The 22,971-nt window shown below is 41.5% G+C and overlaps 1 protein-coding gene and 1 long non-coding RNA gene across 7 annotated transcripts in view; one reads left to right on the forward strand and one right to left on the reverse strand.

Moving 5' to 3' along the window:
- Window positions 1–22,971, forward strand: part of CEP128 (centrosomal protein 128) — a 191,390-nt gene that overhangs the window by 80,791 nt on the left and 87,628 nt on the right. The gene's annotated exons all lie outside the window — the stretch shown is intronic.
- Window positions 760–22,641, reverse strand: LOC308575865. Its single transcript, XR_014002954.1, has 3 exons — window positions 22,319–22,641; window positions 6,062–6,182; window positions 760–913 (listed from the first exon to the last, which is right to left on the reverse strand). It is a non-coding gene; the product is annotated as an uncharacterized lncRNA (long non-coding RNA).

Here is a 22,971-nt window from a genome sequence, read left to right on the forward strand (position 1 = left end):
ATTCATGTATCGCCTTCCATCAAAACAACAATGGAAAAGTTATAATTCTCATCTAGAGAGGCAGTGTTTATGCTCAGCTAAGAAGAAAAGCAATTGGGAGTGTAACTCAGAAACATGAAAAGTATTTTGGAATTGGAAACAGTCACACCCACTATCATTTAAACTCCCAGAAGAATTGCAGTTCATTTTGCAACTATGCATATCAATACAGTATTAAAAAAAATACGGGGGGGGGGGGATAAAATCCATTGAGGATGAGATGGTGCCAAGAACAATGAGTAGATTTGTGTGCTAGCATTTTTGGATGTTTTAATTTTATTTCTCCCTTCTGAGTCACCCAAATGTATCATTTAGCTGTCTCATTCTCACAGTGGCATCAAGATGCTTGGGTGGTTATAATTTTTTTCCTGTTAACATTTTGTTACTAGAAAGAAATGGTAATCCAATCAGCAGTATTTGCACACATCTTTGTAAGTCTTTTAAGACTTTATGAGATCCAAATGTCACTGATTTTCTTACGCTGGAGACTGATAGTTTTCAGAGAGAGATGAAAAAGACATGAAAGTGGAAAATAGGAACATGATTTAGTGAGCAACTAACTAGATCTGGAGACAGGCCTGATTTCAAAGGTTAGAATTCATGTAGTTTTGTTGAAGTGGTTGTTTTATGATTGATTTAAATCATTGATTAAATCATTGATCTAAAACATTTAAATGACTTAAATGACTTCAACCACTGAGTCAAATAAAGAGTCTTCAACATTTTCAGATTCAGACATACCTTTAAGTAGGATGCAGGAGAATGTTAGCGAAAATGGTAGTGTGAATTGTCAGTGTTTGCTTATTCCCCATATCTGGTACGGAAACCAGTCCAGTGAATATGATAGGCATTCAGTCTGATTGTTGCTTTCAGTCTGCAAATGATACAAAGCTGATTACGTACCTCTCCACTTTGCATTGTGTTTCCATTGCACTGGATCATAGTGCATATGGTCTATAGAAGGGAGTGGGAACCTTCTTTCTCTTGAGGGCCACATTCCCTCAGGGGTAATGTGCCACAGGCCGTATGCTGGCAGTGGATGGGCTGAAGCCAGTGGTAGTCACTGCCAGAATCAAAATGGGGACGGTCCACCCATTTCCTTTCCACTCTTTTTGCCACCTTCTCCCCTCTTTAGCCCCCTGCTTACTTGGTTGCTTGGTAGGTAAAGTTAAAGGGACCCCTGTACATTAGGTCCAGTCATGACCGACTCTGGGGTTGCGGTGCTCATCTTGCTTTATTGGCCGAGGGAGCCGGCGTACAGCTTCCAGGTCATGCGGCCAGCATGACTAAGCCACTTCTGGAGAACCAGAGCAGCGCACGGAAACGCCGTTTACCTTCCCACTGGAGCGGTACCTATTTTATCTACTTGCACTGGCGCACTTTTGAACTGCTAGGTTCGCAGGAGCAGGGACCGAGCAATGGGAGCTCATCCCGTCACGGAGATTCGAACCACCGACCTTCTGATCGGCAAGTCCTAGGCTCTGTGGTTTAACCCACAGCGCCACCCGCGTCCCAGTTGCTTGGTAGCCAATTGCTATTGGCTGAGGTTTGTACTGCTCACTTGCAGAGGGCTTTCCTCCTACTCTTCTTTCCATTCCCCCATCTGTTTTGGATCCCTGGGCCCAATTTTTCCCCTCCAGCCCCCCTCCCATCAGCACTGACCTAGTCTGAAGGAGGTTCTTCACTCCTGGTCCAGAGAGGCTGGAGGTCCAACTCAGATCAAGCTTTGCAAATGATTTGATGTGTGTGGAGTGATGCAATGTTGTTGTTGTTTTAAGTGTTTTTCCTGAGTCCATTCTGACTTAAGCCAAGGAGGAGGGCTTGTCCACCACTGTGTAGAATTATTTCCTCCTAATTTAAATGCAAAAAAAATAGTTTTTAAAGCACATGAAATTTCAGATACATATATCACTACTGTTTTGACCTGCTAATTTTGCAGTCTTTATTAGTTGCCAGATTCTGTAGATAAGGCCTTTCACAATGTCACATTGTGAATACTTAGTCCTAATCTTGTACATGAGAAGTTCTGTTATTTTCCTTCTATTATAAAAGTGATTGCTACTGTCCATTATTGTAGTTCTTAGCTTCTGCTAATGTATGCAGCTGCCTCATTTAAACTTCATAATTATGGAGTATCCGAAGCATTAGATGTTATATTTTTCTATACAGCATAAGCTGATGTTCATTAAAGACAATTATTTTTGCATGGATTTTGTTCTTAGTTTTTCTAAATTGCGTAAGGGAGGAGAAATATTTGTATCATCTGAGCACACTCTTTGAATCGTTAAATCTTTCATAACTGGACTGAGCATCCTTGAAGTGTAATTGACAATTAGTTTTATATTAAACTAAAACTTTTGTTTTTTTAAAGAAACCTTAAGATTAAAAGAAAGCTAATCTTCTAAATTAACCAGTGTTTAAAACCAATTCTACAAAAGGAAACATCAACGAAATGTAATAAAAACAGTAAATATTCATTTGATAACAGCAATGAAAATCCCTTGCCCTTTGATCTCCGCTAATTCATTAATTGGATTACTGTAGACAGCCTTGCATACAAAAAGATTTCTGTGGCATAATTTTGCTCTGTTTACCTTCTCCCTCATGAATTAAAGGAGGGAACATCTTATAGATTCTGTATTGCAGATAATTTGCTTTATTGTACATGTATGAATTATGCCAGTTAAAAGTTCTGTGCATCAAAATTCTCTAAAGAGGATGGATTAGAGAGGGGCAATTTTTGTCTGTCAGCCTCGTTCCTGTGCAGATGTAACATTCTAGATCTCTTTAACCGTGAGCAAGAGTTTGCAAAGACCCACCCACAAGCTTCCTTCTTCCTGCTTTCTCACCAGAAAACTTCCTCTTCTCTTCATGGTTTGCTTTAAACATTCTGTAATGTTACATTGCCATTGGTGCTAAATGTGGTTAACACTATTGGGATTCCTCATAGTCAAGGCCATAATTATAGAGCACAAATCTGGTAAGCATGCATCATGCCTTTTGTTGATGCATATGATATCCTGTAGAATACAAAACCAATCCTCGCTCAACTGCACTGGCTGCCAGTTAGTTTCTGGGCCCAATTCAGAGCGCTGGTTTTGACCTATAAAGCCTTAAATGTCTAAGGATCGCAACACCTCCATGACTGCCTTTCTCTGTATGAACTGACCTGGACCCCGTGATCATCATCGGAAGCCCTTTGTGTGCCTCCTCCATTAGAGGTCTGAAGTGTGGCAACACAAGATCGAGCCTTTTCTGTGGTGGCTCCCCACTTGTCGAATGCTGTCCCCAGGGAGGCTTGCCTGGCGCCCTTGTTACATATCTTTGGGTACTGGGCAAAATATTTTCTCTTCTCACAGACTTTTGGCTAATTAAACAATTTATGGTCTTTTAAACTGTGTTTGTGGGGGTTATTGTTTGTTACTATGTTATGTGTTTTGTGTTTTCATATTGTAAACTGTCCTGTGGTCCCCAGATGAAGGGCAGAATAGAAATTCAAAAAATGAAAATAAGTACATAAACAGGATACAGTAAATTGTAGATAGCAGAATTAGTGTGAGAGGAGAGAAGGAAAGAAGCAGATAGCATGCTTCAGATCCTCTCATTTTGGACAGCAGATCAAGAGCATCACTTCTGCACCAATTCAGATCTCACACATGCATCTTCTCTCTCTCTCTCTCTCTCTCTCTCTCTCTCTCTCTCTCTCTCTCTCACACACACACACACACAGAGAGAGAGAGAGAGAGAGAGAGAGAGAGAGAGAGAGAGAGAGAGACTGACTTTCTGGATTGAAAAATACTGATTTATAAGTCAGTTTGTGATCCTTGAAGAAATTAATGTGAAACATTCAGATAATCAGAAGAATTTGCCTATGCCTGGTTTAAAATACCTATCAGCTGCACCCATCATGGCTAGTGGTCAGGGGTGATGGGAGCAATGGCCAGAGTGTTCCCTGACCTTCCAAAAGAATTCCACTCTTTTGCAAAGTCACAACCTCCCTTAGAAAAATAATTGTCGTAGGTCATTGTGTGTCATTGGAATCTCTTGCAGTGGTGACTATCATGAAAAAGTAATTATTGCCAAAGCATTCACCAGGAAGTGAGGAATCTTAAACTCCCCTCTGTTGTTTTTGTGCTTTGGGCCTGTAGCAGTATGGAAGGGAGTATCTAAGAAAGTTGCTGTTCTTTAAATTTGCAATCAAAGTAGGAAAAGGAAGAGTTTTATTTGGAGTACAATTTGCATCAGTTTTGACAAGAATATTAAGTAGTTTAAGGTTAAATCCAGAGCATATCTAATTGGGGTTGCACTCAGTATTCACATATAACTTACCCAACAACACAACTCTGAGCTCTGATGAATGATGTTCACTTAAATAGCAAATAGCGAGGAATTATTCCTGCTAATTGTGCATACTGCTGTAACAAATACTATATTGCACACCCATTTGCAGGATAATGCTAAGTCACTGGTGTATACTATATGTTGCGGTATGGTACACAATTAGCAGGAATAGCTGCAGACCTACTTGAATTATTTTTTTCAGAAGAATAAAAAAATGAGAGATTAAAGAATAGAAGAGAGAATGAAATGCATATGGAAAGTAACACAAGGTCACTTATCTGAAACATCCGGATATCTATGGGGAATGCAGTTTTGTTTTGTTTTTATAGTTGACATTAAAGTTATGGGTGGCTGTCTTTTAAGTAGCCTTTCCCAATCTGGTATTGCCTCATTAGTTCCTAACTGGTGAACTGTGGAGCCCAGGGGTCTGCATAACCCACCCAGGCAGTCCTTGGCACCATTCACATAACAAAAACTACCATAGAAATATCAACCTTTTCAAAAGAAAGGGCTCCATGGCTTGGCTTTTGAAAAACAGGGGGTCTGCAATACTTAGCTAATTGGGAACCACAGCTTTAGATGTTTTAGTTTAAAACAGGCATAGGCAAACTCAGCTCTCCAGATGTTTTGGGACTACAATTCCCATCATCCCTGACCACTAGTCCTGTTAGCTAGGGATCATGGGGGTTGTAGTCCCAAAACATCTGGAGGGCCAAGTTTGCCTATGCCTGGTTGAAAACACCTATCAGCTGCACCCATCATGGTCAGGGATGATGGGAGCAATGGGCAGAGTGTTCCCTGACCTTCCAGATCAAAATGAATGGATAAAAGACGATTCTGTGCATGCCCAGAGTGTTCAGTTCACTTGCTCTGTGGCTCAGTTTCCTGACGGCTCTGTGGTGCTTGGTTAATGGGAGCCAGCGTGCACTTCAATTAAGAGATTTGTGCTGTGCTTTGGTGTATTCTTCAGCGCCCTGCTGAGGCAGCCTCCTGCCTCACACGGAGTACAAAATTCTCTGCCACAGGGTGTGTTGATAGCCTGCAACATTGTTTAATTTAAAAGGGATTAGACAAATTAATGAAAGGATGAGGCTATCAGTGGCTACTGTTCATGGTAACTCTGTGCTACCTCCAGGATCTGACGCAGTATGCCTCTGAATACCAGTTACTGAGGAACTACAATGGATGAGGGCGATTGCCTTCATGTCTGGTTTGTGGGCTTCCCAGAGGCCAGTGGTGACTCCTAACTGGTCACTGTGGGGACTTGATAGTATTTGATTTCACCCAGCAGGGCTCTTCTTAAGCTCTTAAATGCTGCTGTGTATGCATAGTGGAGAACTGAGTTGGACTTTCTGACATATCCAGACCACGCCTGCTAACTGGGCAATAGTCAATAGTTTGGGATTCGACCTCAGATTGCCTGAGTCGACTATTGCTTCATCTCCTCCCCCTCTTTCCCCCTACCAATTCTACAAGATCACAAGTCTGGGATGTCATTGTTTTGATGACTCTTTGGTGTACTTTCCCTTGCTTCAGAGATATTTCTTTACCTTTTACTGCAGTTATCTCAAACATCTTGCCCCCCCTTTTTTTACAGATAGCGTACAATGTGTTTCTGTTATCTTATTTTTAATTGAGGGAAGTTAATTTCCAACAGTAAATGAAGGTTTGAAATTCTTACATGATCCTGATAGTTTTCCAGTGTGTATCCCTTTTCCATTCTCCTCCCCCATTGCAGTTCCTTCAGTGGATACCATTATTCCTTCAAACTGTTTTTTTTGTTTTTCTAGAACAGAGAAATTCTGTAATCAAAGAACAAGCTGTTAGACAACATTTTTTTTTGGGGGGGGGGGTTGTGTGTGTAACTTGTGGATTTATCTTTTGACAACCCCCCCCCCCGGGTGTGGATTAAGTATCTCTGCATATTTTTAGAGATAGAAGGATTCCCCCCTCCCTGTTGTTTCACTGAGAATACTTAAATTATGTGTATTCTGGCAAACAATCAGCTGTGATTTGCTTCATGCAAATATATGTGTGCGTACCTTTGATGTCTGACATAACCAGAATTGGATATCTCTATCCTCAGGCTGAAGCAGCTGCACACAAAACTTATTTTTCAAAAGCTTTGTATAAATTGACCATTCTTCCCTCGTCTTTAACACCGTGTGGTGTTTTTGCTTTCAGAAATATCTGCTGGGGATTTTGAGATAAATCAGAACCTCTCGTCTTTAGTCAGTTTTGAGAACACTATCGTAGGCTAATGGTAGACAGGCCATAAATACCACTTGACTCATGCTCCTTTATTAAATTGATCTTGACTCTGTCACTGGACCCCCCATTCTCCATCCCTCCATAAAAATGTCCAGCTGACTTAGCCTCTTATTTCCTGCCTTTATTGCCTTTTCAGTGAAATAAGTCTGCTTTTGAGTACCTTGCTTAATGCTGTGTCCTCACCCCCCTTATATTAAACTCTTTCTCATGTGGCCCTCAATCCCCCCCCCACTTTAGCAGACTATTTGGGGAAGGGCCATAGCTCAAGAATAGAGCACATGACTCATGTCCTGCAAAATTGTAACCTGGAGTTGCATAGAAGTTGATAGAATAGAAGAATCTTGCAGATTTTTTGGGAGAGCAAGAGTTCCTTCAGAATATAGAAAAATAAAACATTGAAACAATGTGGCACAAGGTGTTATGTCTTAAGCGCTTTCATCACGGCATCTATTCCAAACATTAATTGTGCTGTGCTTGTTAGTACTTGGATAGCAATGAACTCCACACCTCAAGGTGACACAAAATGTATGGTAACATATGTTAGGCAGCTTCAGCAAAACCTGTATAAAAAAAGAGTGACCAACTCTCTTTCAGTTTAAATCCCCCCACAAAATTTCCTTGCACCTGGAGTTCTTAACTTGGCACAGATAATGTAGCGAAGCTGCTACTGATAAGCCTGAATGAGAGGGTAATTTAGCAAAAGTGATTCAAGTGTGGGTAGAAGATTAAACTAACAGAAAAATAATGTTCTCCAGGTCCAGTTATAACCAATACTAATGTTATCTCATAACAGAATATCACAGTTTCCCATAATTTTGAGTTGTGGAGATTTTATTTCAATAGAACTGCATTTCCCCCTAAGAAATGCTTCATCTGAATCTCCTGAGCCATCTTGAGTAAATTTGATAACCATGAGGCTGAAAGCATCCTTTGGGAATATTGTACCAGGCCACTGGGATAGGCATTCATCTGTGGTGCGTCTGAGAAAAAGTTTATGAGCAGATTCAGATAGGTCGCCGTGTTGGTCTGATGCAGTTGAAATATATATAAAAATAAAGAAGTTGTCCAGTAGCACCTTTGTTTAGTCGTTTAGTCGTGTCTGACTCTTCGTGACCCCATGGACCAGAGCACGCTAGGCACTCCTGTCTTCAACTGCCTCCTGCAGTTTGGTCAAACTCATGCTGGTAGCTTCAAGAACACTGTCCAACCATCTCGTCCTCTGTCTTCTCCTTGTGCCCTCAATCTTTCCCAACATCAGGGTCTTTTCCAGGGAGTCTTCTCTTCTCATGAGGTGGCCAAAGTATTGGAGCCTCAACTTCACGATCTGTCCTTCCAGTGAGCACTCAGAGACCAACTAAGTTTGTTCTTGGTATATGCTTTCATTTCTGAGCACTTAGCCAATATTCAAAGGAGAGAAACACGAAAGCACAGATGTAGAAGGCACACCCATGTAATTGGATAGAACTGTTTTTGTTGGCATCTGTCTGTCTTGGGAAACAATGGAAGAGTGTGCCTTTGGGGGTGAAGTCAAACTGTTGGAGAGTTACAGTGCCTGCTGCAGCTAAAGCATTGTACTGGATGGTACAGTGCATGTTCTCGTGGAAGGACACAACCCTCTTGTGGAACTCAAGTGGGTATCGTATCTTGTTGAACAGTGTGAAGAGTCCTTTTTGGCTGATGAGGTCAAAGACCTATTGATATAAGAATTAGAGGCCTCAGGTGTATACTTTGAGTATAATATGATTTTAGATGTTTTATATGTGTTGTTTTAATTCCATTTAACCTCTTAGATTGAATGCATGAAAAGAAAAGGTCTGCTCTCTGTGTCTTTTCTAGGAGCCTGCATTTTACAGCCCCTGTGCTCTCTGTCCCATAAACAACAAGACTAATCTATCCCTAGGAATGCTTGGGGTGGCATAAACAGATGGCTCAAATAGCCTCCAGGATATTGTTCCAGGCCTCTCGTGAATTCACACCAGGGTATTAAGGATTTCTGATTAACTGCTGCAGCCAATCAGAAGCCGTGCCCTGGCTTCGGAAATCTGTTTCGGAAATCGAACAGACTCCTGGAACGGATTACGTTCAGGAACCAAGGTTCCACTTTATTGCAGTAGAATAAAATACTGGGTCCCTATCTGGATGCTGGGCCTGCCTCTTTATTCCTTGGTTCCATGTTTTTTGTTTAATTTTCCCTCGCCTCGATATTGAATCAGAGGAGTGAGGAGCAAATTCTCATGGCACTAGGAAGGTGATGTAGAAGGGGCACCTGCAGCTGGTGCAGTGAGAAAATCATGCCACAGATAGAACAATATACAAGTGAAGTAGACAGGGTGGGGGTGAAGAAGAAACTGAGAGCATGAAGTCAAGGGAAAGAGGTAGAGGTAGCATGCAATTGTGCTTTCTTCTATATGGGTCTTATGGAAGTGGCCATCCACTGGGACTGAAAACTCAGAACAAAGAGGTGCCAGGAGATTCAAGCTGTGGTCTATCATGGAGATAAGAAAAGCAATAAAGACAACAAGCATTGCGGCAAATGGGTTGTTGGATTCTATCATTAAAGCACACCTTACTTAGCTGATAATTAATATATCAAATCAGATATGCTGTTTGCAGGAGTGCCAACTTCTTACACAGCTGTATATGCTAGATAATGAAACATTCAAACGAGCACAACAAAAATAAAATGAATGGTGCATCCTATCTGAAAAAGGAGGGGTTTTGACTAGCAAAGGAACATCAGTGTACACATAGCTATAATTTCATACAATTTTTGCTTTCCTTGCTTATGTTTCTTGGATAGTACAGTAGTGACTTTCTCAAATTAAAAAAGGAGGCTGGACCATTAATGTAGTTATTTGCTAGGATAAGTCATTCTTTTCAAACCTCGGTGTTTTTGTTTCAGACTGATTAGATCCTTCAAAAGAGAGAGATCAATTTGGGCTAGGGTAGATTTTGGGGGGGGTGCTTGAAAGTGGAAAGTATGCTTCAACTGTCTCGAACCTCTCGAGTTTATCAGATATTCAAAACAAACAAACAACTCCTTAGAAACAGTATACCTGTTTGTTCTCCCCTGATTCTAGAGGGACCCCAGAACGTTTGGAAGGTGGTAGCTCCCATTGTCCAAGATATTCCCCCCCCCCCGACCTCTCTCAGGTGAGACAGGGCAAGTGTGCTCCTTCTCCTCAACAGATAAAATTTCCAGTGCATATACAGTGGCACGTCGGGTTAAGAACTTAATTCGTTCTGGAGGTCCGTTCTTAACCTGAAACTGTTCTTAACCTGAGGTACCACTTTAGCTAATGGGGCCTACCGCTGCTGTCGCACTGCTGCCATGTGATTTCTGTTCTCATCCTGAAGCAAAGTTCTTAACCTGAGGTACTATTTCTGGGTTAGCGGAGTCTGTAACCTGAAGCGTCTGTAACCCGAGGCACCACTGTACCCCAATGTCTAAAGAAAGAGAAAAGCCCACAGTGACTGAGCATTGTTCAGTGTTAGCATTTCATGAAAAGGAAAGGTTGTGTTGCATTTGTGTCTTGAGAATCTTTCAGGCAGCCTTTTTATTTTAGTGCCATGTTCAAAACTTAATCCTTTAAATCCTTTCCTATGCTGCCAGTTTTATTAATATTTGTTTCTGAAGTAGTCATATGGACAAGAAAATGAAAGCTGTTACTGCTCCGGTATCAATTAAAGCCACATATGTTTACTATCCCCAGTACAAAACTAGTTCACTCCCATTGTGATACAGTAGAATTGTCATTGTTAGGCACATAGGTAATCTAGCAGCATCTACCAGTATGCTCAATAAGTCTAGTTGGTGGGGTGGGAGAGCTGGGGCGGAGGGATGCACCTGGCAACCAATGTGCTGCTTTGGTTTCAGATAGTACATGGGTAAAGGGACTCCTGACCATTAGGTCCAGTCGTGACTGACTCTGGGGTTGCAGCGCTCATCTCGCTTTATTGGCCGAGGGAGCCGGCATACAGCTTCCGGGTCATGTGGCCAGCATGACTAAGCCGCTTCTGGCGAACCAGAGCAGCACACGGAAACACCATTTACCTTCCCGCCGGAGCGGTACCTGTTTATCTACTTTCACTTTGACATGCTTTCGAACTGCTAGGTTGGCAGGAGCAGGGACCGAGCAACGGGAGCTCACCCCGTCACAGGGATTTGAACCACCGACCTTCTGATCGGCAAGTCCTAGGCTCTGTGGTTTAACCCACAATGCCACCCGCGTCCCAGTTTCAGCACCCTCTAGCATCTATGGTTGCTCATTTGCCAGAAGTAATGTATTTAGCATTAACTCTGGAAATGTATACTCGATTGTGACCAAACTAAGCCTCCTAGAGCAAAATATGCATCAGTATGACCCTCCCCAACATCATAGAATTATAGATTCCCAAGGGTCATCTAGTCCACCCCTGCAAATATTATCATAAAACCTTCATCCCTGCTTTAATCAATGATATGAGACTCTGTTTGTGTCCTGGGATTTTTAGACTCATCTACCCATGCACTGTCTGAAACCAAAGCGGTGCATTGGTTGCCAGATGAGAAACATCTTGGCATTTTTTCCAGCCCTCGCACCCCAGTATAGTTCCCACTACACGACACAACAAAGTACACAGATATCTGAATGTTTTAAAAGTTACAAAATGCCCTTCTGGATCTTCAGAATTATAAACGACTTCTTTCTTTTTCCTTTTTACCTTTTCACTAGAAATAGGAAAAGGGGAAGGACCTTAGTTTAGTGGTAGAAGAAGATTCCGGGTTCAATTGTATGTTTGTAGTGTTTCTGGAGCCATTTTGCACATTTAATTTGCAGGTGCAGGCCTGGACCTTAGTTTATTCCTGTAGCATGGCTGGATCACTCCAGAAAGATGGAGATGACAGGCTGGTATTGCTGTTGGTACGAAGCCAAGGAATTGCTCACTTGCAGAGTTTAATGTACAGTCTGGTTAGACTTTTTCAGTGCTAGGCCCCTATTGGCCCATGTTACCCAGTCCCAGCACTCCCCTTTTCCTTCAAGCCTGCAGATTCTCTGTAACATAAGATGATCTTCCTGCTATCACAACCAATTTTCCACACTCCAGCAATGGAAGATGGACTTTACATCTCCTCCAGTCACTAGATAACACTATATTATACATTTTGAATTCAATCAAATCTTTTACCTGGACGCTATCCAAACCTAAATCCTGGCTTTGCAATATTCAAAACCCACCACATTTCTCTTCTGCTCTCTGCCTATCCCAGGAACCTATGTGTTTTGTTTAAGGTTTGAAGCCATTTTAATTTCTCAAGGGCGGGGAGGATCCATTTATTTTTCATACCAGAACATGATACTTTTAGCACCTGGGAGGAGCTTAGTCAGCCTGTAACCTCTGTCTTGGAACTGAATCTACAAGCTGACCTTATAAAGCTTGCGATACTTTCTGCACATGCTGTAGAGGCAAATGGGGCTTGTCAACCTGGGAAGGTAGTTCATCTAGATCAAGGAAAACTCTGATCCTAAACTTCTGCTGCCTTGCAGGACATCTTCGGCAGAAGAAAAGGCTAAGGAGTAAACTACACAAATCCAGAGTGGAGTCCTTAAGACAGTTGGATGGCACCTTGCACACCTTCTTTTGGCAACTATGGCAGCCAAGCTGGTGCCCAATGTATTGCTCTGATTTCCTTTGTACCACATCAGTGAGGCCAAGAGGGGAGTCTTGCTGCCTAGGAAGCCCAGGACCCATACATACTTCCCAGGCTTGCACACCAGGGAAGTCACTTTGGTGCTGCTAACGCAGCAAAACAATGTGGTTTGGCTTCACCCATGGAGGCGCATGCCATTGTCTCTTGAGACAGACCGATGCCAACAACTACTTTTGTAACATTTTGGTTGGTTCCAATAAAGGTATTGCCCAACTGTGGATTTTGAAGTTTTAAATATTTATTTTAGTTGGTTAGAACTCTGCTGAATTCTGAAACACGATTAATTTGTCACAGACGAAGCTGGCTGACTTAATTGCTTTTCACGGATGATCATGACGTGTGCTCATAAAGCAAACCAGATTATTTTCTGTGAAAGGAACAGCGAGAGCTCAAAGTTTGAGGGGTTCTGTTTGCTTTTGGTACAAAGAGTACATTTCAGTTCTTCTAGGTTAAAATTGTGAACCTTCATTCTCCCGCAAAAGAAAATTAATGATGGACGGATATTGACCTTAGTCTCTTGAAATGCTTTACTATTCTTGCATTGCAGAAGCAGTTGCTAAAATGATCACTGGTAATTTTGTCTTTACTTAGGAAAACAATTGATATCTCTTCATGTACTCCATAACTTGAATCAAAGCAGGTTTTGTTCAGAGCACTTTTTAAACATCATCTTCGTTTCTGAAAGTGTATGTAAATCTGCTGTTGGATATTTGCTGCAGGGATTATATATTAAAGACATGAGAGCTGTGTGTCCCGTTGATAGGAATTGCCTCCTGACAGAACTGTATTTACTTGTAATTTTGTGCTCAAAAAAGGAACACCACTATGTTGACCAAATAGTTCTGTATACAGTATTCTTAAATATATCTTTAAATGTATTGGTTTTCAGAAATACCGTCTTGAGCTTTGCTATCTGCTTCAATGGGAATCCTTTCTTTGCTGCTAGGAAAATGTGAAAAACCCTAGAAACAAGTAAGGGAAGCCTTTGTTTGGGTCCTAAAATGCCCACACTGGCTGAGTTTCCAGGTGTTGGTGTAGTTAGGAGATGCAAAATGGCCTTCTCCCATGTAGGCCCAGCTCCCTGATGACACAGGGAAGAGCCACGCTTCACTGTCTTCTATATTACTAGCGTAATGTAATTACTGCCCAAAGCCCATCCAAACTAAAGTTAGGATGAGAGAATGTCTGTGACTCGCATCTTCCTCTACCACTACTAGATTCAGAGGCACATAGTGGAGCTGATGTCAGTTGTCCTAACTGCCCATCCAGCCATGCTTTATAGCTCATCTGCATCTAACTGTGTGAAAAGCTGGGAGTTTGTGTACGGCCAAACACAGCAGGGATGAGCAGATAAATAGGGGTAGAGTATGGGTGTGGAGAAAACACTTTTTAAAATGAATTTGCTAGACAAAGGGCTTGATTTTGATACAGTGTATCAGTACGGGGAACATGTAAGGGTTGTGATACAGTCGTACCTTGGTTCCCAAACGGCTTGGCTCCTGAACAAATAGGCTCCCGAACGCCACAAACCCGGATGTAAGTGTTCTGGTTTGCAAACGTTTTTGGGAAGTCGAATGTCCGTTTCGGCTGTCAGCATTGTTTCCGGGGCCAGTCAGCCAGTCAGAAGCCACACCTTGGTTTGCGAACGTTTTGGAAGTCAAACGGACTTCCAGAACAGATTGAGTTTGGGAACCAAGGTACCACTGTACTACGTATCTGTTGGTGACTAACAGTTGGCTGGCCTGGGGAAAACTGGGTTCTTTAAATACTGAGAAAATTGTAAAATTACACTTTTGATTGGCTTGTGGGTAGGAATTATTGAGCACTCATTGGGCAGGAAAAGTGGCCTGATGTAGGGGAGAATTCTATGCCATTCAGATAAGATTTATTATTATTATTATTATTATTATTATTATTATTATTATTATTATTATTAGTTAAATTTATATACAGCCCTATACCAGCAGGTCTCAGGGCGGTTCAGACTGGTTGAAGGATAGGCTGGTTGGGACATAAATAGGCCTGTTCTGCTAGTGTTGAGAGAGACTGGAAGCAGAGATGAAGAAGAGGGAAAGAAGAGGGCTCAGGTGAAGAAAAAAATCAGAAGAAGACGGTGAAAGCCTGGATCTGAAGCAGAAACAGGTGGAATAAAGGCAAAGCTAAAGGTGAAGACTGGCAGTGAAGCCATTAAGGGCAAATATTACTTTGAGAAGAATTCTGCAAGGAGTTTCTGGAGTTGATGTGAGTAAGAATAGTCTACAGACCTGGCTCAAAAGAAACCAGCCGGCATCAACTACGTAGTGATGAGATGAACTGGGGAAGGGGGGCTAAAGGTAATGGGTTTATAAGTTAAACAGAGTTAGGTTTTAACTAGGTTTTACCAGCCATCTTTATGTAAATCTCTGTAACCATCAGCAACCTTACTGCAGCAAATATAAGTAAATCTTCAAGAAACAGTAACAAATGGAAGTACAGGTGAAACTCGAAAAATTAGAATATTGTGGAAAAGTTCATTTATTTCAGTAATTACTATTCTTTTGTAATTCTATTTTTTTGAGTTTTACCTGTACAGCGTGCAGTTCACCTTTTGTTGTTGTTTAGTCGTTTAGTCGTGTCCGACTCTTTGTGACCCCATGGACCAGAGCACGCCAGGCACTCCTGTCTTCCACTGCCTCCCGCAGTTTGGTCAGACTCATGTTTGTAGCTTCGAGAACAGTGCCCAACCATCTCGTCCTCTGTCGTCCCCTTCTTCTTGTGCCCTCAATTTTTCCCAACATCAGGGTCTTTTCCAGGGAGTCTTCTCTTCTCATGAGGTGGCCAAAGTATTGGAGCCTCAGCTTCACGACCTGTCCTTCCAGTGAGGCAATTCACCTTATCATACCTTTATAATTTATAAAGAATATTTTGTTACTTTAATAGTAAAAGCATGTCTGGCTGGCACACCTACTGGGATATAATTAAAGGTGTTGGTAAACAATAAAGTGCAGGCATTTGGTTGTAGTAGTAGGAAGGTAAACCAGCAGTGGTGAATAAAAGCTGGTTTCCCCCCTATAAAAAACAGGTGGACCTCACTTCAATGGGTATGAAAGAAGCAGAGCAAAAAACATGCTTAAGGAAGAAAAAAGGGGGGAACAGGGAGATAGAAGGGGAAAGGGGAAGAAGTGGGTGGAGTTTGCAGAGAGAGCATGCCATGGGGCAGAAAGCTGGGTTATAGAAGACTGTGGGTTAAAAGAAAAAAATCAAGCTAAAATTGTAGCAAAATATGCTTTTTCACAGTTAATGTTATGATCTACATTTTTAATAACTCAAAAAATCTATAAGTGTTTTGAGTTGTGCACCTTGGAATATATGGTATAACTGAGTATTTCTTTTAGCTTTTTTTGTAATACCTTCGCCTCTGCGGACTTTTTTTTTAAAGTTATTACAAGAAATGTGTGTTATATTTTCCTGTCTCCTGCAAACAGATGGGTGGACTGGACTAATGTCCGAACTTGATATGTAGAGTTGCGTCATGAATGTGCTTCCCAGATTTTATTGGTCTATCTTAATCTGCACAAGAGGTGTCCAATTACAAAGGATCCAACAAACAGAACATTTCAAACATGTGTTTTTTATGTTCAATCCCACATATTGCAGAAGAAAGACTTGGATCTGTTTGTAGTCTCCAAAAAAAAAATCAGACGCTAAAAAACACATCACATTCCTATTCTTTTACTCATTGCCCCCAGTCTCATTCTGTAAATGACAAAGCACTGCGTGCCATTTAAATTGTACATTTATTTCACAGTTAGCTGTTTCTGTCCACCCACACCTTGTGCACAAAACTGAGTTCCTTTTAATCCTGCATTCTAGTTTGGCAGCCTTATTTTTGTAACATTCAGTTTTTATCAAATGGTTTTATAGCATTTGCGGAGACTGTGGCTTCTGTTCCCACAAATATAGGCATAGGGTTTGTGCTAATTATTTCAAACTTGGAAGTAAAGAATTATAAACTAATTTTTTAAAACCAAGTTTTCTTATGCGCTTTGTCTGCTTTTAAACGTAATGTTCCTGACCATATTCTGCGCTGTTCTATCCACACGGCTTAAGTTAACTTTTTCTTGCATAAAGGTAATAGCTTTCTTGGTTGTGCCTCTGGTTGGAAAATAATAGTAGGTGGCGAAGTAGCCACTTAGTGCGAGCTATGAGAGCTCTTTGACAGTGCAATGGACTCCCTTAGAAGTTGGTGGGCTCTCCTTCCTTGGAGGTTTTTAAGTGAAGGTTGGATGACCATATGTTGTAGATGCTTTAGCTGAGATTCCTGCATTGCAGAATGTTGGACTAGATGACCCTTGGAGACCCTTCCAACTCTGCAATTCCATGAGTCTATGATCTTTGGGTGTCCGCTATCAACAGAGCCTATTGCCTTTCATTTATGCAATTAGCAGCATCTGATTTTACTGTACAAGAGAGCTAGAAAAGAGGATTACAAAAATTCACGGAGGATAAAGCTATCAGTGGCTACTAGCCACAATGGCTATGTTCTGCCTCCATTGTTGAAGGCAGTATGTCTCTGAACTCCAATTCTTGGGATTCACAAGTGGGAAAACAAACTCCTGCTATACTCAGGTCATACTTTCTGATTTCCCTTAGATATCTGGTCAGTGTTAGAAACTGAAATACGAAAACTAAGAACTAAATGGCACCTTAAACCTTGGTTACAGGCGCAACAACGGAATGTCTAGTCACACTTTATAACAAAAATACAAAGCTGAAAATGAATGAACTGCAGCTAAAATACTATGTTCATTTTTCACATGGTCTAGTCCTTCCCTGCCCACCCACCTAATACTCTTAACAGGGTCGCTTTTCCAGTCTTCAGAGAGTAGCCAGAAGTGGGGAGGCAGAAAAAGGTACTCCTTTCCTTTTACTCTGCAGTTTTAATCTGAAATCTTAGGTGCAGTACTGCGCTCAGTGCTCAGAAACTGCTCACTCTAATGAAATTCCCTGTTGCAAAATGCACCTAGAACAATAGGAGTTTTGAACACTGCATCTGATGGGCCATTGTGAGAACAGTACATTGAACTGGGACCTTGCTGGTGAAATGCAAGTAATAAATTTAATAATAATAATAGCAATAACTAGATGGGCTATTTGTATGTTTTACGTTCTAACCGGAGATCACAATTTGTTTCTCTCTAACAAGCCACAATTGTTGTTGTTGTTGTTTAGTTGTTTAGTCGTGTCCAACTCTTCATGACCCCATGGAGCAGAGCACTCCAGGCACTCCTGTCTTCCACTGCTTCCCGCAGTTTGGTCAAACTCATGTTAGTAGCTTCGAGAACACTGTCCAACCATCTTGTCCTCTGTCGTCCCCTTCTCCTTGTGCCCTCCTTCTTCCCCAACATCAGGGTCTTTTCCAAGGAGTCTTCTCTTCTCATGAGGTGGCCAAAGTATTGGAGCCTCAGCTTCACGATCTGTCCTTCCAGTGAGCACTCAGGGCTGATTTCCTTCAGAATGGAGAAGTTTGATCTTCTTGCAGTCCATGGGACTCTCAAGAGTCTCCTCCAGCACCATAATTCAAAAGCATCAAAAACAAGCCACAATTGTTAGCCAATCTAAAACCATAGTTCGTTGTTGACTTGTTGATTGTGGCTTGTTCAGGAGCAACAAACTATGATCCCTCTGATTATGATGTAATGTGATTTGATAGCTTCCTACTTTGTTTTTCCAGCTGCTGCCAGGAAGAGAGTGAAAAAGCTAGAAAGCTGATCTTATCAGTACATGCAAATGTGGCCAATGGCAGAATGCTTTAAAGCTGGCTTTCAGTAGTGTTGACATCTGATAATGGAGGAACTGTGTAAAGTTCCTCAAGATTTCCTGCTTCTTGAATTCTGTAGTTAGTAGTCTGTTAACCTATTATATTTGGATTATCTTTTAATCCTTAACTTCTGTTATAATCAGGATACACACTGCTTAGTCATCATTCCATGTTAGCTGCTTTCCAAGAACTCATGGAATCATTACCTTGATATATCTCCTTGTTTCCCGAACAAAGAAATTCTAGTAAGTCTATTAAAAAAACAACTGTTTTATTGACTTGAGGCCATGACCTTATACATCACTCTGTCCTCTTTTGATCTGTTCCCCTCAGTTTACATTTGTGAGGCATTACTCGGGTGGTCACGTGTTTGCTATATGCAAGAACAGACTGTAACTTCAAACTCTGTGCTTGAGACGGTTAATCCAGCACACTGACAAAATGAAATTTCCTGGTGATAGCTTCCCAAAAAACGGGGAGATGAGACAACAGGAAAAGTCTTGAGAGGATTACTCAACACTTCTACAGCATATGAACATTTCTGTATTGTTAGGAAATGAATCCTGTATTGGGAAAAGCAGTTCACGGTGATACTGATGACAATTGAAATGAAACGTTGAATCTTTAGTATGCTAGCAGATAAGCTTTTGTGCAGCTGTTGTCAGCGGCCATCTTCTTCAAAATGAATGCGGCTGCCTCTGAAAAACGCCCTCCAAATGTTTGAAATACTGTGTAGCGGTAAATGAGATGCCGAACATAAGAGCCAGCTAGATCAGGCCAACTCTGCTCCATCTCGTCCAGCATCTTGTTCTCACAGTGGCCAACCAGATGCCTGTAGGAATCCCACAAGCAGAAGCAGATAGAGAAGAACACTCCTTCTGTGGTTTCCAACAGCTGGTATTCAGAAACATTACAGCATGGGTAATAATAATAATAATAATAATAATAATAATAATAATAATAATAATAATAATATAAAATTTATTTACATCCCGCCCTCCCCAGCTGAAGCTGGGCTCAGGGCGGCTAACAACAATAAAATAGTACAACATTCTAAAATCATTTCATTATAAAATTAATTCAACTCAAATTGATGGCAACCATTAGGCTAAAGTTCTGTGAAGATTGCCAAAGGAGGGAGTCAGGCTGTGCCCTGACCAAAGGCCTGGTGGAACAAAGGCAAACTAAGGCCTGGGGGACAGATCCGGCCCAATCACCTTCTAAACCCAGCCCACGGACGGTCCGGGAATCAGCATGTTTTTACATGAGTAGCATGGGTAACGTGTCCTTTTATTTAAAATGCCTTTCTGGGTTATTTGTGGGGCATAGGAATTCATTCATTCCCCCCTCCTTCAAAATATAGTCTAGCCCCCCACAAGGTCTGAGGGGCAGTGGGCCGGCCCCCTGCTGAAAAAGTTTGCTGACCCCTGCATTACAGCCTCCAGCCGTGGAGGCAGAACATAGCTATCGTGGCTAGTAGCCACTGATGGCCAACTTCTCCATAAATTTGTCTACTCTTCTTTTAAAGCCACCCAGGTTGGCGGCCATCGCTGCCTGCCATGGGAACGAATTCCAAAGTTTAATTTTGTGCTACATGAAGAAGCACTTACTTTTATTGAACCCTTTGACATTTTGCTTCATTGGGTGTCCCCGAGTTCTAGTGTCATGAAAGTTGGAGAAAAGCCTTTCTGTATCCACTTTCTCCATGTCATAAACTTCTGTCACATCACTATTTATGGCTTAAGGCCCTCGTATCTACGGGACCGGCTCTCCTGGTATGCCCTGCAGAGGACCTTAAGGTCCATGAATAACCATAGTTTAGAGGTCCCGGGCCCTAAGGAAGTCAGACTATCCTCCACCAGGGCCAGGGCCTTTTCAGTGATGGCTCCGACCCGGTGGAATGCTCTGTCCCATGAGACTAGGGCCCTTCAGGATTTAACCTCCTTCCGTCGGGCCTGTAAGACAGAGCTATTCCGCCTGGCCTTTAATTTGAATTCAGCCTGATCTTTTATTTCCCTTCTCTTCCCTCCCCCTCCCCTTTTATGAAGATCACCCGCTCTGAGACCCCACAGCTAATTCTCCCCTGGCCACCTCGCTGGCCCAAGTAGGACTAATTCAGCCAGCTAGCCCTGGGGATTATTTAATTGATTTTTGAATTTTATTGTTATTCATGTTTTTATACTATATTTTATGCTGCTTTTATAATTGTTTTAAGTGTTTTAAATTGGGTGTTAGCCACCTCAAGCCCAGTTTTTGAACCAGTAAGGGCGGGGTATAAATAAAATATTGTTGTTGTTGTTGTTGTTGTTGTTGTTGTTGTTATCATCATCATCTCTCACTTGTCTTTTCTCCAAACTAAAAAGACCTTGTCAGTTTTATGTTGAATGCAGTAATCTAGAGGATTCTTTTGAACTGCAGAATAGTAGAATCATCTCTCTACTGCCCTGGTGAGGGAACCAGATATGATATCTTATTTATTCTTTTGATATTATCCCGGGTGTTCTGTGGTTTGTGTGTGTCTTAATTTAGGGTATGGGGATTATTGTTTTTCATAAAAGGGGCTGGGAGAATGCGTTAATTGGGTCTCTGTGAATCTGTGTCTATGCATGAAGCTCTTATGTAAGATGGCACCCATTGTTGGTTGGAGAAAACAAGCTTGAGAAAAGGCTTGACCTGGGTAAACCAGTGGCCTGCCTTGGTATAACACAGCTTTATGTGCTTACGAACATTTTTAAGGAGAAGCCTCTGATGACGATGCTAAATTTCTACCAGTGTTCTGTTTATTTTAGGAAGGGGTAGTTCAGACTTAGCATTTTATCTATGCGCTTGTGTAAGAAACACTTCATAAACATCTCAAGGAAGTGTTGGAAGTTGCCATTATAGCTGAAATGTGTCTCTTGACAATTTCTTAGAAACCCCTTTGAGGTTTCTTGATTTAGTCCCAAAAGCGTTTTTGCACATCATGAAATATGCCTTTGAGCTTCTCTGGCACTATTCCTGCACATGTGTGAACACTGCTATTGCAGAATAAAAAGCGGGAGAGAATTGATTTTTAATTGATGTGCTGGTTCTCCAGTCTGCTGGTTTTGCATTCATAGTGCAGAGATGGTTGTTTTGTTTTTGTTTGCATTTCCAATATTGTGTTTCACATCTGGAAATCCTTTTGACGTAGTTGGTATAATCAAATAATCAGAATTTAAGATCAGAAACGTTTCTATTGTCTAGTGCAAATGTATCATCTCATGATCTCTGTGACCACAGGGGCTGTAGAGAAGGAGGGGAAGGATTCAGACCAGCTAATCACCACTACCAGCAAGTGGATATCATTATTTTCTGGCTGCCTCCACTAAGGAGGCCCTTTAACTTCCGGAACTTTACATGCTGATCCAGACTTCCTGTACTGGATAGTGTGGGTATTTAACTAGGCCTCCTGCAAAGGTTAAACCAAAACAATTAACTTTATAGGCAGTTTGAACAGTTAACCATAAAAGCAAATGAAAAATAGCAGGAAAAAACCCCACATTCATTTAAATCTAATCTAGATGTTTTCCATTTCTCCTCGTTCAGCTTTTGGATCCACTGCAGCCAGTGATGGATTTACGTATAAGCTAAACAAGCTATAGCTTAGGGCCCCACTCTCTTGGGGCCCCCCCCAAAAATTAAAAAAATTAAAGGAGGGAAAAAACTGGATGTACATTTCCAAAATATAAGATAAAAAAAACAAATAAAATAAAACCTACATACAGCAACAGTATGTATTAATAATTATTTCACTATTAATGCACTTCTTCTTAATTGTATTTCACTGTTAATATACTCCTTCTTAATTGTATTTCACTATTAATATATTTCTTCTTAATTGTATTTCCGTTCAACAATTACTTTGATAAAATACATATTTTGCTGGTTGCAAATGGCTTTAGATACCTATTAGGTCCATAAATTGCTGTATAGCATATAGTCAACAACAACAACAAAAACAACCCAGCGACAAATTGTTATTGACAAAGGACAGCTGGACATATAAAGGGGCCCATTACCTTCAATAGCTTAGGGCCTCATAAAACTCATTCTTGGCTTTTCCCCCCTTCTGATTTCAACTTGTTCTTCCTCATCTCTGACTCTAACATCTGTATTTACATGCATTATTTCTACTCCCCCTCTCAACCTCTTACCCGGTAAGAAAGGCACTAGAGTTCCGTTTCGGTTTCTGAATTCCACAAATTGGTTGTGTTTCTTCCTTCTCCCTTTTAGATCTTTGGCTTTGTTTCCCCTTTAGGCTTCAGTTTGCTGGGCTGAACGTTTAAATCTCCTGTTTGACCTTCTGAACCTCCCGGTGAGAACAGCCTCTAAAATAGAAAGCTGCAGTTCTGCAACTCCCCATAATACAAAAATGGCTGAAAACATTCCATTCCTTCACACTCTCTTAGCCACGATTGTTTCATTGGGAGCGTCTTGTAGGCTTGTGTTTTCCTTCCTCCTCAGCCCTGCACAAATTGTCTCTTTAGAGTTAATTGTGATGTGGTGACATGTCTGTTCTTAGCGTAATGCCAACTAACCATGGTTAGCTTTATCTATGGTTTGTAAAGTACCGTATTTTTCGCCCTATAGGACGCACTTTCCCCCCTCCAAAAACAAAGGGGAAATCTGAGTGCGTCCTATGGGGCGAATGCAGGCTTTCGCTGAAGCTTGGAGAGCGAGAGGGGTCGGTGCGCACCGACCCCTCTTGCTCTCCAGGCTTCAGGAAGACATCTGCAGCCTAGGCAGCCATGCGAGAGTTCCCGCAGGGCTGTCTAGGCTGCGGATAGTAGCCTGCTTCCTGGAGCGC

This window comes from Podarcis bocagei (genome assembly GCF_964188305.1).
Source record: "Podarcis bocagei genome assembly, chromosome: 1".
Taxonomy (NCBI): domain Eukaryota; kingdom Metazoa; phylum Chordata; class Lepidosauria; order Squamata; family Lacertidae; genus Podarcis; species Podarcis bocagei.